We start from the raw sequence: 16,287 nt of genomic DNA on the forward strand, positions 1-16,287 counted from the left end.
ATAATAAACCTTTTATTTAGCGAAGATGACATATTTAGCAAAAAAAGAGCTAAGTTTGAGTATGGTCTTGCACATGTAGATCAGCAATTGATGTACACCATAGCAATTGAAATACAGCAGACTGATAGTACTGTATATGATATCTCTTGATAAGATATTCTAACTGGCGGAACATCTCTATTGACCTCATTCTACAGGTGACAAGCTGATGAAAGATTCGCTTTATTTCTAGGAACATACAACTAATTCGTAATTGAATAATAACAACTGTTCTGTTCTAAATTAATGAGATGAAAATTCAAATTTTGCCATTTTCAATGTTGTTATCTATGACATAATGATAAATCATATCTTCAGTATATTTCTACAAATTTTTATATCTTGTGACAAATTAATCTTTTTCATAAAAGCACTCTATATTAGCGGAAAATAAAATGATATGAAAATGAACTATATTTCATAAGAATTTCTCGAAACTTTATTGCACATGCGTAGAAGAACAAATATGAACCAAAACATCGTTTTCAATGGAAAGCAGCATAATTATGAAGGAAAGGGAGGTTACGTTGCACATGACAAAGGTACATCGTGGCTTCGGAGGATTGTTGGCATAAAATAAAAACTTTTAACATTTTTACTATTGTTTTATTTACCACGTGTACAATTGTCATCAGTTTCACAGTAATGAAACAAAATCATCCCCGGTGGGATTCGAACCCACGACCTCTGGATTAGAAGTCCATCGCACCATCCACTGCGCTACGTGACACTTACATCATAATTTTGCAAGGTTTCCTCACACAACTTTAGATTTCAAACATCAATGACGATATTAATTTGTTTTTAAATATACTGATCTTATATTATGTTGCACTTGCTATTTATCTATTTGTATGTTCAGTTAATCTAAATATCAAAACTGAATAACAATAAAAGTTTGCTTGTTCCGAATGTAGTTTTCCATTCATTTATGTTAAAATTGTGGATATGGGTAATGTTTAGCTAGAATTACTATGACTTGGTGGTAATAGACTGATGATATCAAATCCGTGATTGTAGGTCGAACCAAAGTAATGATATGACGACATATTAAAATATACACTAAATGAAAGGTGAAGATAACGAACAGTGATCAATCTCAAAACTCCTACAAGCAATACAAATTACAGATATGGGTAAATATGGAACCCTGGATATACCAGAGGTGGGATCAGGTGCATAGGAGGAGAAAGCATCCGCTGTCGATCGGTCACACTCTCCGTGAGCCCTATATCTTGATCAGGTAAACGGAGTTTTCCGTAGTCAAAATCAATATGCCAAGAACGGCCTAACAATCGGTATGATACACGTCAGACAGCATTTGACCCAATGATAGGCTGTATTGGCAAACTAGATCGTTATAACGACCATAGACTTTGGGAAAAGCTGACTTCAAACTAGAGTGTGGAAATCCCTGCACCATCAACTTGTTTCTCATTAGCCTGCTTCGATTTATAAACTGACCATACGCAGAACAAACTCTTGCGTATCGAATCAGTTAAGAGATATAAACATTAGATGCAGGTGATAATGGAATATTGCTACGTAAATATGGGAAGTTGGCGATGGAGAAGCTGAAATCATCCCATTTGTCATAAAGTTGAGTTGTTAGTTTGCCGTTCATATCTACTTTCAACAAAAAATTTAAATATGAAGCAGAAGTAGACGACACTGTTGTCTCTAACTCCTTTATTTCGAGTTCACTGGGATATATCGAATCGACATATGAATGAAAGTTATTATAGTTAATAGATAAAACGTCGTTGATATACCTGAATGTCGCAGTGAAGGCCACAGCAAGAAATTTTTTCTTCTCATGTAGATGTTTTTGAATAAATTCTGCTTCATAGGATTACAAAAACAGGTCAACTAACAAAGGAGCACAATTTGTGCCACTGAGGATTCCAACAGACTGTTACATGTAGAAGACCTGATCCAGCATATTTTTTATTTCAATTTTAGAGTACTTGTGCGTGGAATCAGAGTGGCGTTTAACAAAGTAATTTTTTGAATGACTGATCACTAGATAGGAATATTTGCGTTTTCTATTTTTGTTGACGAATGTACAGTAAATGAATATCTTTGAAAGATTAATATCATTATAACAAAATTAATCTTTTTAATGCAGCTATTCTATATTAGCGTAAAATAAAAATATTGAAAATGAACTATATTTCATAGGAATTTCTTAAAACAGTATTGCGAATGCGTAGAACAAATATAAACCAAAATATCGATCCGGGTTAGAATAGGTCCTCAGTACTTCTTCCTTCTCGTGAAAGTCGACTAAATGGGGGTGGCCCTACAGATGAAACCGTAAAAAACGAGGTCCCGTTTCACAGCAAGTGTGACACTATAAAGCCCCCCCCCCCCCCTTATGCTCAAAAGCTGTAAGAACCGAGCATAGAACTAACTTTTACAGCTCTTCACCGGCAATGGTGACGCCTCCATATAAGTGGAGACGTTAATCAATCATTCAGATTTTTTTCCAAAGGAAAGCAGCATCATTATCAGAAGGGCGGGAAGGTTATGATGGAAATGACGAATGAACTTCGTGGTTTTTGCAAAATCATCCACGGTGGGATTCGAACCCACGACCTCTGGATTAGAAGTCCAGCGCGCTATCCACTGCGCAACGCGGACACATACGACAAAATTATGCAAGGTTTCATCCCACAATGTGTGACCACCTTAAAAAAAGTTCTTGTCTACATATCAATGACAATGAGTAAAGATACTACATGTAGTTGTCATTAAACTCGAGATTGTTTTAATGGAAAAAAAAAATGTCTCTCCGAATCCCCAAATTTGAAGTGCTCCAAATGAAACCTCCCTTTAATGTACTACATGGTATGGAGGACAAAGCCTTCCTCACAAGTCAACAGGTCAAGGGCTATTGATTCGTTACTTTGCACTAATCCTTGACATCAGTCACCATTCAAAACATGGGTTTGGGACAGCGGATGACTGAATATGCTGAAATTAAATCAGCCAATGATATTCCTTGTTTCAGATGCAAGTTTTGTCAAGATCATAATCAGAAAGTTAAAAATGGCGTCTATTGACGGAAAGATAAGTGCAAAAAACATCAAAACTTCGTCTAATTGTTTCTTCAAAGAAAACGAATTTCGGAAAATCAATTGACCAAGTCTACAGGTAACTGGCCACAAATTCTGCACCATGTTGCCGTCGCTATGCGTGTTTAGTTTCGTTTACAATCGATTATACAAACCGTTTTCTGATTGTCTCCACGCTACCGGCCGCACCACCAATCACATGCTCCGTCTTGAACCTATGCTTTAAATGGTAACTGATGTCAAGTGTTAGTGCAAGGTAACGATTCAATAACCCTTGACTTGTAAAGGTGGGTGAAAGCATGAGCAGGAACATAGATATTATGAACTCCAATAAGCCATATAGGAGAAGTGTTCACAAATTATTTTACACCCTCCACCCCTCAGATCCACTATAACTTTAAGGATAACAATTGGCTCCTCCAGTCCCTACAATATGCACATCTGCAAATAGCATTGAAGCATTGTACACAGTTTCAAATATATCGGACAAGCCATATAGGAGGAGAAACATTCGTAATATATTTTAACATCCTCCACCCCTCCTAGATACACTGTAACGTATGGGAAATCTATTGGATCCTCCTGTCCCGACAATATCCACATCTACAAATGACAATGAAGCATTGTACAAAGTTTCAAATTTATCAGATTTATCGGTGATTGTAGGTCGAACCAGAGTATGAGGACATATTTGAAAAAAAAAAATGAATATACAGGAAATGAGCATCTTTGAAAGATAACAAAATTAATTTTTTTCATGAAGCCACTCTATATTAGCGGAAAAGGAAGTGATATGAAAATGAACTATATTTCAGAATGATTATTTGAAGGTATGTTTGGACACAATTTTTGTAGGAGAGTATGTGAGGGTTTTTTATATTAAATTTATGAGACAGCAACACATGAATCGTGCGCAGCTGTTTGTGCGCCGTAAATCGAAGGGTTCTTTTTAAAAAGGGTGGATTTGTAGATCTTTGATCTGTCCCAATTTTTTTCTCAGAGTGCTACAATTCTGCAGCTAATGATGCACGTGAAAAATGTACATCGTGGTTTCGGAGGATTTTTGGCACTAAAAGAGTCCTACTTCATCTTGTTAGTTTAAACGTTCACAATTACTCACCACGAACACATAAGTCATCAGTTGAATAGTACTGAAACAAAATCATCCACGGTGGGATTCGAACCCACGACCTCTGGATTAGAAGTCCAGCGCGCTATCCACTGCGCTACGCGGACACTTACATCATAATTTTGCAAGGTTTCATCAAACAATTTTAGATTTCAAACGTCAATGACTATATTGATTTTTATTAAAATATACTGATCTTATATCCTGTTGCCCTCGCCATTAACCTGTTTGTATGTTCGGTTAATCTAAATATTAAAACTTAACAATAAAATGCTTGTTCCGAATGTAGTTTTCCATTCATTTATTGTTAAAATTGTGGATATGGGTAATGTTGAGCTAGAGTAACTATGGCTTGGTGGTAACAGACTGACGATATCAAATCTAATGATAGTAGGTCGAACCAGAGTATGACGACATATTTTTAAAAACAAAATGAATATAAAGTAAATGAGCATCTTTGAAAGATTAATATCTGATAACAAAACTAAAATCTTTTGATATGAATATGAACTCTATTCCATAAAAATGTCTCGAAACCTTATTGCGCATACACAGAACATAATATATATGAACCAAAACATCATTTAATTTTACATGTTATACGCTTTTTCATTGGTTGAAAAATTATTCAAATATCGTATCCAACGGGGGGAAAAAGCCGGAACTACTTTCTATTAGCGGTTGGTGGCAACAGTTTGACGACATATGGGGAAACGGAAATATTCAAACCTAGTGTAGTGATCAGTCATCTAAAATATTACTTTGTTAAACACCACTTTGATTCCACGAAAAAGTACTCTGAAGTTGAAATAAAAATATACTAGAGTTCCTCATTGACAATATCTTCGTGGTCTTTGGTGATCAGGTCTTCCAACAGTCTGTTGGAATGAATTGTGCTACTTTGTTAGCTGACCTGTTTGTATATTCATATGAAGCAGAATTTATTCAAAAACATCTACGTGAGAAGAAAAAATCTCCTGCTGTGACCTTCAATTCGACATTTAGATATATCAACGACGCTTTGTCTATTAACAATAATAACTTTCATTCATATGTCGATTCGATATATCCCTGTGAGCTTGAAATAAAAGACACCACAGAGGCATCCACTTCTGCTTCATACTTAGATATATTAATAAAAGTAGACATTAACGGCAAACCGACAACTCAACTGTATGACAAACGGGATGATTTCAACTTCTCCATCGTCAACTTCCCATATTTGTGTAGCAATATTCCATTATCACCTGCATATGATGTTGATATCTTTCAACTAATTCGATACACTAGAATTTGTTCTGCTTATGATCAGTTTTTAAATCGAGGCAAGCTACTGACAAACAAGTTGATGGTACAGGGGTTTGAAAAGTCTCGATTGAAATTCGCAAATTCTATGATCGTTATAACGATCTAGTTCGTCAATACAACCTATCATTGGGTCAAATGCTGTCTGACGTGTTTCATACCGATTGTTAGGCTGTTCTTTGAACACTGATTTTGACTACGGATAATCAGATTACCTGATCAGGATATAGGGCTCACGGCGGGTGTGACCGGTCGACAGGGGATGCTTACTCCTCCTTGGCACCTGATCCCACCTCTGGTGTGTCCAGGGGTCCGTTTTTGCCCACCTCTTTATTTTGTATTGCTTATAGGAGTAATGAGAGTCATCACTGTTCGTTATCTTCACCTTTCATTAAATCCAGTGACTTTACATTGAATGTACAGTAAATGAGTCTGTTTGAAAGATTAATATCTTTAATAATTATGGGGAGAGGGCCAACATAGGCTATACCGATTACCCAATCCTATTGAGTTTCTCAATGAATTATGTTTAAATAAAAAAAATTATCTATATGACAAAATTAATCTTTTTCATGCAGCCACTCTATATTAGCGGAAAATAAAATTATATAAAAATGAACTATATTTTAGAGGAATTTCTCAAAACATTATTGCGAATGCGTAGAGGAACAAATATAAACAAAATATCGATCCGGGTTAGAATAGGTCCTCATTACCCCTTGATTGTCGTAAGAGGTGACTAAATGAACGAAGCCGTAAAACCGAGATCCCGTATCACAGCAGGTATGACACAATAACCCCCCCCCCTCCCCTTGCTAAAAAGCTGTAATCGCCGGGCATAAGCCTAAATTTTACAGCCCTTCACCGGCAATGGTTTCCTCTCCATATAAGTGAAAGATTCTCGAGAGGGATGTTAAACGATATACGATCAATCAATCATTCGGATTCTTTTTTTTTTCAAAGGAAAGCAGCATCGTTAAGAAGGGCGGGGAGATTATGATGCAAATGACGAATGTACTTCGTGGTTTTGGAGGATTGTTGGCACTAGAAAAAATGTCTCGTACATCTAGATTATTAAAACATTCATAATTATTTATCACGTGTACCAGTCATCAGTTACACAGTAATGAAACAAAATAAAAATTATATAAAAAGAAACTATACATTTCATAAGAATTTCTCGAAACTTTTTTGCGAAGTGTAGAAGAAATATGAACCAAAACATCGTTTTCAAAGGAAAACAACATAACTATGAAGGAAAGGGAGGTTACTTTGAAGTACATCGTGGCTTCGGAGGATCGTTGGCATAAAATAAAGACTTCTTACATTTTCATTACTGAGACGTTCACAATTATTTACCATGTGTACCATTGTCTTCAGTTTCACAGTAATAAAACAAAATCATCCACGGTTGGATTCAAACCCACGACCTCTGGATTAGAAGTCCAGCGCGCTATCCACTGCGCTACGCGAACACTTACATCATAATTTTGCAAGGTTTCGTCACACAATTTTAGATTTCAAACGTCATTGACTATATTGATTTTTATTAAAATATAGTGATCTTATATCCCGTTGCCCTCGCCATTAACATATTTCTATGTTCGGTTAATCTAAATATTAAAACTTAATAACAATAAAATGCTTGTTCCGAATGTAGTTTTCCATTCATTTATTGTTAAAATTGTGGATATGGGTAATGTTGAGCTAGAATAACTATGACTTGGTGGTATTAGACTGACTATATCAAATCCGGTGATTGTAGGTCGAACCAGAGTATGACGACATATTTGAAAAAAAAAAAAAGGCAGTAAATGAGCATCTTTGAAAAATTAATATCTTATAACAAAACTACTCTTTTGAAACGAAAATCTTTTGATATGAAAATGAACTCTATTCCATAAATATGTCTTCAAACCTTATTGCGCATACGTAGAACATTTAAAAAATGAACAGCACGTTTGAGCTGTTCATGGTCAATATGAACGGATTTGGATTTGAATTAAATTTTGTGAATCACGCTAGCGATTCACAGATAATTTGCCTCAAATCCAAATCCGTTCATATTGACCATGAACAGCTCAAAAATGCTGTTCAATTCTTATATTTATATTGATTTTCTAAAACACCGTTTGTTTACATTCCTTATATTTTGTTGCATAAAACGAACTCCAAGCCTCTGTCACAGTCGTATTGTCAACACCTAGTCAACACATAGACATGACGTCACACTTCGTCTCAGCCTGCCTTTTATCAACATTGCACGGTGCACAATATTTTGGAGGTAGGAGACCGCAAGATTGGGATGATAGTCCACGTAAGTTCACAATCTTAATCCGAGGTATGACTTGCGAGATCTTTGTAACACATGTATTTTTTCAAATCATTATACTCTCTCAGTCGCGTGCTTTAAGCTACCGGTAGTTCATAATTCGTTCATAGTCAATATGAACGGACTGTGTCGGGTGTTGAAATTGGTTGGTTCATAGAGGAAAATGCGATTTGTAATATAAATATAATATATATGAACCATAACAGCATTTAATTTGAAATGTTACGCGCTTTTTGATTGGTTGAAAAATTATTCAAATATCGTAACCAACGAAAAAAATTGCCGGAACTACTTTCTATTTGCTGTTGGCGGCAACAGTTTGACGGCATATGGAAATATTCATATACAGTGATCAGTCATTCAAAATTAAACACCACTCTGATTCCACGATCAAGTACTCTGAAGTTGAATTAAAAAATATGCTAGAGTTTCTCATTGACAATATCTCCGTGGTCTTTGGTGATCAGGTCTTCAAACAGTCTGTTGGAATTCCCATGGGGACGAATTGTGCTCCTTTGTTAGCTGACCTGTTTCTATATTCACATGAAGCAGAATTTATTCAACAACTTCTACATGAGAAGACAAATTATCTTGCTGTGACCTTCAATTCAACATTTAGATATATCGACGACGTTTTTTCTATTAATAATAACTCTCATTCATATGTCGATTCGATATATCCCTGTGAACTCGAAATAAAAGACCACAGAGTCGTCTACTTCTGCTTCATACTTAGATATTTTATTGAAAGTAGACATTAATGGCAACTGACAACTCCACTATATGACAAACGGGATGATTTCACCTTCTACATCGCCAACTTCCCATATTTATGTAGCAACATTCCATTAACACCTGCATATGGTGTTTATGTGTCTGAACTGATTCGATAGGCAACAGTTTGTTTTGCGTATCGTCAGTTTTTAAATCGAGGGAAGCTACCAACAAAAAAAATGCTACAGGGGTTTCAACAGTCTCGATTGAAGTCAGCATTTCGCAAATTATATGGTCGTTATAATGATCTAGTTTGTCAACACAACCTATCATTGGGTCAAATGCTGTCTGACGTGTTTCATACCGATTGTTAGGCCGTTCTTTGCACACTGATTTTGACTACGGATAACTCAGATTACCTGATCAGGATATAGGGCTCACGGCGGGTGTGACCGGTCAACAGGGGATGCTTACTCCTCCTAGGCACCTCACCCCATCTCTGGTGTGTCCAGGGTTCCGTGTTTGTCCAACTATCTATTTTGTACTGCTTATAGGAGTTATGAGATTGATCACTGTTCGTTATCTTCACCTTTCATTAAATCCAGTGACTGTAGATACCAGAGTAACGGTATGACGAGATATTTAAAAAATACCGATTAAATTGAATGTACAATAAATGGGTATCTTTGAAAGATTAATATCTTTATTAATTATGGGAGAGGGCCTACATAGGCTATGCTTCTTGCCCTATCCTATAGAGTTTCTCAATAAATTATGTTTAAATAAAGCAAATTAATATCTTTGTGACAAAATTAATCTATTTCATGCAGCCACTCTATATTAGAGGAAAATAAAATTATATGAAAATGAACTATATTTCATAGGAATTTCTCCAAACATTATTGCAAATGCATAGAACTATCAACCAAAATATCGACCCGGGTTAGAATAGTCTCCAGTACTTCTTCCTTCTCGTGAGAGGCGACTAAATGGGGGTAGCCCTACAGATGAAGCCGTAAAAACCGAGGTCTCGTTTCACAGCAAGTGTGACACTATAAAGACCCCCACCCCTCATGCTCAAAAGCTGTAAGCACCGAGCATAGGACTAAGTTTTACAGCTCTTCACCGCCAATGGTGACGTCTCCATATAAGTGAAAGATTCTTGAGAGAGACGTTAATCAATCATTCGGATTCTTTCTTTTTTTTTTTTATCATTATCAGCAGGGCGGGAAGGTTATGATGCAAATGACGAATGAACTTCGTGGTTTTTGAGGTTTGTTGGCACACAAAAAATATCTCGTACATTTAGTTTGTTAATGCATTCATAATTATTTATCTTGTGAACCAAAGTCATCAGTTTCACGGTAATGAAACAAAATTATCCACGATGGGATTCGAACCCACGACCTCTGGATTGGAAGTCCAGCGCGCTGTCACTGCGCTACGCGGACAAATAAGACACAATTATGAAGGTTTCATCCCACAATGTGTGACCACCTTAAAAATTAAAAATTCTTGTCAACATATCAATAACAATTAGTGAAGATACTAGTTGTCATTAAACTCGAAATTGTTTTTATGAAAAAACAAATGTCTCCAAATCCCAAAATTTGAAGTGCTCCAAATGAAACCTCCTCCCTTTAATGTACTACATGGTATGGAAGAAAAAGCCTTCCTCACAAGTCAACAGGTCAAGGGCTATTGATTCGTTACCTTGCACTAATCCTTGACATCAGTCACCATTCAAAACAGGCATAATCCTGTTATTAGCACCGCGGTGCTAATAATATTTGACGTTTTTTTACGTAACGTCAGAAGCGTTAAAAGTTATAAATATATCATTATTTGATGATTTCTAATGAAATTTCTGTTTAAAATAAAATCCAGAGAAAATTCAAAATTTTATTTTTTATTCGTATTTGAAATAAATGGTCATCCCATACTAAAAATGGCACGTTTTGATCTGTGGAATGCGCAAAACTAATTCGCACCGCGGTGCTAATAACAGTAGTATATATAGAGAGACGATGTTTTAAAAATCAAGATTGTAAGCTCTACGAAGGGAAGTATTCCCGGGAAAAGGGTTTCTTTGGGGGAGTTCATAAAAAAAATGGGGCTTGAAGATTTTGGGGGGTTATCACTGTAAAAATGGCACGTTTTCATCTGTGGAATGGCCAAAACTAATTCGCACCGCGGTGCTAATAACAGGAGTGGCATAATCTTGCAATGAAGCATTGTACAAAGTTTCAAGTCTATCTCTTAATAAGCGTGCACAAGATTTTGTGACAGACAGATTGACGGATAGACTCACATAAAGTACAAAAACAATATGTCTCCCTCTGGAAGAGAGGAGACATAAAAATGCAGAGGCTTATTTCCTGTTGCCCTGGCCATTAACCTATTTGTATGTTCGGTTCATCTAATTATCAAAATTTATTATCAACATTAAAATTTTGCTTCTTCCGAATGCGGTTTTCCATAGGGTCGGAAAGTCTCGTTTACTTTCACTTTCGATTTACTACTTCCGGACAGCAGTCGAAAAATGTCACTTTGTTTTGCTTTGGTTATGCTCAGATGACAGCGTTAAAATGAAAATACAGCCTATATAGATTCCCTACTTATGCAAAAAAAGGAAGAAGTAGATTTATAGATGCAGGTAAACAAGTCATAATTATTATCTTTATAGTTAAATCGCCGATTGAGAATTCACAAGCAGTGAGCTCTACCCACGACCGGTTGATTGATCTAAAACATATTTTACTGAATATTTTTCGATAATAAACAACTGTCAAGTGGAAGGGTTTAGTTTTTTATGAGTTAGAACTAACATTACATGACACAATAATGCAGTATGTTATTTTTGATAAAGGAGACAAACTGAATACAAAAGGATCGGGGGGGGGGGGGGGGGGGGGGGGGGTCGGAGTCGGGAATAAAACAATTAGCTGGGTAAAGTAAATATATGCAGGTATCTATTTTTTTTATTTGTACCATGTTATGTCAGTCTTCCTGATTAATAGTTGATCATATAAACGTGTAATAACACATTTTATGGGATGCTGATAGCTTAGGGGGAGGGGGACACATTTACAAGGCAATGCAGTTTCTCATTTTCATTATGTTTTAATTAATAATGATATTGCTTATGTTTTTATTGTGACCCTCATGGAAAATGGTACCAATTTGGAAACAAAAAAATCTTCAAAGACGATTGGGATCACTGAAATAACATGTTTTTTTTTTTTTCAATATTTACATTAAGAAACATAATACAGTACCTAGAAAGTTTTTGATACACATGTACTTCATTTCTGTATATGTGTTTGTAAAACACTATGCCTCTTGTGGCAACAAAGAAATAAAACATTCACCCATACATTCAGATCTTAAATTAATTCAATTTAGATTGTGGCGTTTGAATTCTTCTTGAAAATGAAAATTTTGATAAAAGATGTTTATTTACTGTTTAATAATGCAGTGGTGGGACAAGAGAGTGGTGGTGCCATCCCCCATTTGGTAGTTCATATGTAACAAATATGGGGATTTGGGTTTCAATTTTGATAATTTTAATTTACACACATACCTCTTTTAGGGGGATAATATAAATTACACTTGCTCCCCCCCCCTCCTTTGTAAATTTTCTTGATCCACCCCTGCAATACTTTTAATGATATTCACTTGATGTATGATGTATGTGCTTGTTACAGATGCTGTTATATACATCATTTCCTTCAGAAGTATCAATGTGTTGGTGGCTGTTATGAAGAGAATGGGCACATTTTAACAACTTCTAGGATGTGCGGTACAAGGGTTCATACCAGTGATCAATTTCTCATGACTCGTATGAAGTTGCACCAAAATCTAAGGGATCTACATTTAACAGGCCAGAGGGCTCAATGCCGAATTTACCTCAGAAAGAATCGCAATGGATGCAACAAACATAACACTGGATTTAACTTTAAAAATGAATAACTAGTCATTATCTGACAGCAACTACATTGTGCAAAATTTGTCACACAGCAAAGGCTATCACTTGTGTAGCACAATTGTTCTGAATTCTATCCTGGGTCCACCTCTGATGGTGACATTGTTGATCACTGAGGTGTATTGGAGATGTTGAAGCCAGATAATATATGAGTCTTGCTAGTAAAGGATTTGATATATTTGGTAAACTTTAATCAGGGGTGACATTGAACATATCGCCTTTTCTTTCATCAAAATCTCATTTCAGTAAGTTTGAAGCACAACTGTTACAAGACCAGGAATAGTCAAATTCATGTGGAGTCATCCGTGGGTATCCGACGATGATGTGGAGTGTGCGATTGAATAATTAAAAACATCCATATTCTAAATCATATACCTTCACAATACAGACATTTATATCTGTTCACTAAGATTTTCAACTCTGTGTGACTCTTGTACATTTGCAAATCCTCTACTGAAGGAAATAACTGATATGGATTCAACAATTTATTAAATCTTACCTTTGGACTTAGATACTATAAATATACAACTTCTTATTCACATTATTCTGCATTGTCAAGTTGTATTAAGTGCATTCAAGTAAATGATAAAGTGAACATTTATTTAAGGTTGCTAGTCAAAGAAATTGTTACAATGGTGATTCATGCACATCTTCACACTGATCATTTGTAGCAAAAACAAAATAAAACTAATGGAAGACATTTGAATTTCCACAGGTCTGTCTAGTTGGTTATTACAGAGAGGGCACAAAGGCTCAATCATGTATGCAAAGTATAATTCCCATAATTCATCTCGAAGGATGAGAATCACTTCCATGTTCACTGGTGTTCAAACTATGAAATCACAAGTGGTGCCTGTGAGGTAAAGCTGATGGAGAACTTCATGCCAATAACCATGGCTCTCTTTGAGCTGCAGCGCACCTTCCGGGTTGCACTCAGAAAAGTTTACCCAAAAAAAAAATTAATAAAGACTGACATCCACTATGTCTATATATTCTTTCATAAAAATACCAATGCTATATAATTCTTATTTGGACATTCAACATTTTCTTATAGCATACTTTATAATGATATCTGCATTTATCTAGTAAAAAATCCCTATATGTTTGCACAGGCATCATTTGCTGTTGCAGGTAAAGGACATTTTTAAAATTTCTATATTGTCAGGAGATGCATTCAATTTTGGTGAACCTTTATATTTTGGGATCACCTGAATTTACATGTATACAAGTATTCATTACAGAATGAATATCATATAATATTGACAGCTTGACAAGCATATATAGCATAAAGATCTCTGGTGAGTTACCTATATTCTGATTGCCTGGGTGGATACATTTCTCTCATTGTCATAGCTTTACGAGGTGCAGACTTAGGATGCTTTATCCAGCTGTGTTGTTTGCCCTTTTATATCTAAAAGATTAACAAATTAACATTGTAGTCATTGTCACACAAAACATGTAGAGTATGCACAGTAAAATGCAAAATTAACTATCTGGACTTGTCAATATTTCATAATAGACCCATAATATGTTCTATCAATTCAGCTGAAATTCAGATAAACCAAAATTCATAAGATATACATGTATTTATATCTACAATCCATGAAATATGCCTTTGGCGGATTTAAAGGGAGATAGATCTCTACCTCATGAAATCCCCCCTTATTTGAATTCCTGGATCTGCAATACTAGTATATATAGAATTGCACACTAAAATGTTTGTTGACTATCTGGATTAGTGATAATTCATCTGAAATTCAGATAAATAAAAAAAATCTTAGATGCCAGTCGTAGATTTAAAGCACCCCCCCCCCCCCCCCCCCGAATTTCTGGATCTGTTCCTGTATGCAGCTTCACATACCAAATGTATATACTATAATATTAATTACTGCAGCTACATAGTGGAAACAAAACTGACTCGTGGGACTTCCATATGTCACTGATATGATTGGTGTCAGTAAAAAGATTTGTCTTCATTTTATAGAAATATCTTTATGAAATAATTTAGATAAATTTCTAAATGAAACTGTAAAACGTTCAAAATCATAGAATAAAATAGGGATATATATCCATGTTATACACCACAGGAAAAAGGTTTTATTCTTTCCTAGTGCTCTAGCGTTTTCACTCGATGCAGATTATTAGGGGGGGGGGGGGGGGGGGTACCACAACATCAATCAAGAATCAGTCTAATCGGAACTACGCAAATATATTGCTGAGATTTTGATCGAGGACTTTCGATATCTTGAACTAAACTCTGAGATATAGATGTATAGGTGTATATGATGTAAACGACTGTGCAGTACATATGATGCAGACGACTCTATAATGTAAACATACCTGTACTTTGTTGGAAAATGTCTCGTATTGACGCTTGAACAACCGCTGTAATAACCCAGAGCTCTATTTAGAACAAATTTTCTAAACCCAGTTGTTTTTAACCGCTCTCTCGCTTTTTGTAGTAAGCTCTATGTGGTTTTGAACGTAGCGAGTCTAGTACATTATTGATAATTCCATCCAGACAACTGCCCGGAAGTACGATTTCACGTTATTTCTCGCGAGTCACATGACGAGACTTTCCGCCCTATTACTGTGGATGTGGGTAATGTTGAGCTAGAATAACTATGACTTGGTGGTAACAGACTGACGATATCAAATCCGGTGATTGTAGGTTGAACCAGAGTATGGCAACATATTTAAGAAATGAATATGCAGTAAATGAGCATCTTTGAAAGATTAATATCTTATAAGAAAATCAATCTTATTCATGAAGCCACTCCATATTAGCGGGGGAAAAAGTAATATGAAAATGAACTCTATTTCATAATGATTATTTGAAGGTTTGTTTGGACACAAATATAGCAGGAAAATATGTTAGGAATTCTTTTGTATAAAATTTATGAGACCACAACACATGAATACAATGATATCAGGCCTCAACCGTGTGCAGCTTTTTGTGCGCCGTAAATCGAAGTTTTCACAAGGGGTGGATTTGTAGCTCTCTGATGAAAGGTGAAGATAACGAACAGTGATCAATCTCATAACCCCTACAAGCAATACAATAAAAATAGTTGGGCAAACACGGACCCCTGGACACACCAGAGGTGGGATCAGGTGCCTAGGACGGGTAAGCATCCCCTGTCGACCGGTCACACCCGCCGTGAGCCCTATATATATGATCTGTCCCAATTTTTACTCAGAGTGCTGCAGCTAATGATGTACATCATGGTTTCGGAGGATCGTTGGCACTAAAAAAAATCCTACTTCATCTTGTTAGTTTAACGTTCACAATTACTTGCCACAAACACACAAGTCATCAGTTAAATAGTACTGAAACAAAATCATCCACGGTGGGATTCGAACCCACGACCTCTGGATTAGAAGTCCAGCGCGCTATCCACTGCGCTACGCGGACACTTACATCATAATTTTGCAAGGTTTCGTCACACAATTTTAGATTTTCAAACATCAATGACGATATTGATTTTTATTAAAATATACTGATCTTATATCCTGTTGCCCTCGCCATTAACCTGTTTGTATGTTCGGTTAATCTAAATATTAAAACTTAATAACAATAAAATACTTGTTCCGAATGTAGTTTTCCATTCATTTATTGTTAAAATTGTGGATATGAGTAATGTTAAGCTAGAATAACTATGATTTGGTGGTAACAGACTTACGATATCAAATCTAGTGATAGTAG

General features: G+C 35.8%; 5 non-coding genes across 5 annotated transcripts; all 5 read right to left on the reverse strand.

Annotated features, from left to right (window-relative positions):
• Positions 1 to 2,609: 2,609 nt before the first annotated feature.
• On the reverse strand, positions 2,610 to 2,682 carry Trnar-ucu (transfer RNA arginine (anticodon UCU)). The gene has a single exon. It is a non-coding gene; the product is annotated as a tRNA-Arg (tRNA).
• A 1,597-nt stretch (positions 2,683 to 4,279) lies between these two features.
• Trnar-ucu (transfer RNA arginine (anticodon UCU)) lies at positions 4,280 to 4,352 on the reverse strand. Its single transcript has one exon. It is a non-coding gene; the product is annotated as a tRNA-Arg (tRNA).
• A 2,600-nt stretch (positions 4,353 to 6,952) lies between these two features.
• Positions 6,953 to 7,025, reverse strand: Trnar-ucu (transfer RNA arginine (anticodon UCU)). Its single transcript has one exon. It is a non-coding gene; the product is annotated as a tRNA-Arg (tRNA).
• Positions 7,026 to 9,975: 2,950 nt separating this feature from the next.
• On the reverse strand, positions 9,976 to 10,047 carry Trnar-ucu (transfer RNA arginine (anticodon UCU)). The gene has a single exon. It is a non-coding gene; the product is annotated as a tRNA-Gly (tRNA).
• Positions 10,048 to 15,923: 5,876 nt separating this feature from the next.
• Positions 15,924 to 15,996, reverse strand: Trnar-ucu (transfer RNA arginine (anticodon UCU)). Its single transcript has one exon. It is a non-coding gene; the product is annotated as a tRNA-Arg (tRNA).
• Between the last annotated feature and the right edge of the window lie 291 nt (positions 15,997 to 16,287).

This window comes from Ostrea edulis, chromosome 9 (genome assembly GCF_947568905.1).
Source record: "Ostrea edulis chromosome 9, xbOstEdul1.1, whole genome shotgun sequence".
In the NCBI taxonomy this organism is placed as follows: Eukaryota; Metazoa; Mollusca; class Bivalvia; order Ostreida; family Ostreidae; genus Ostrea; species Ostrea edulis.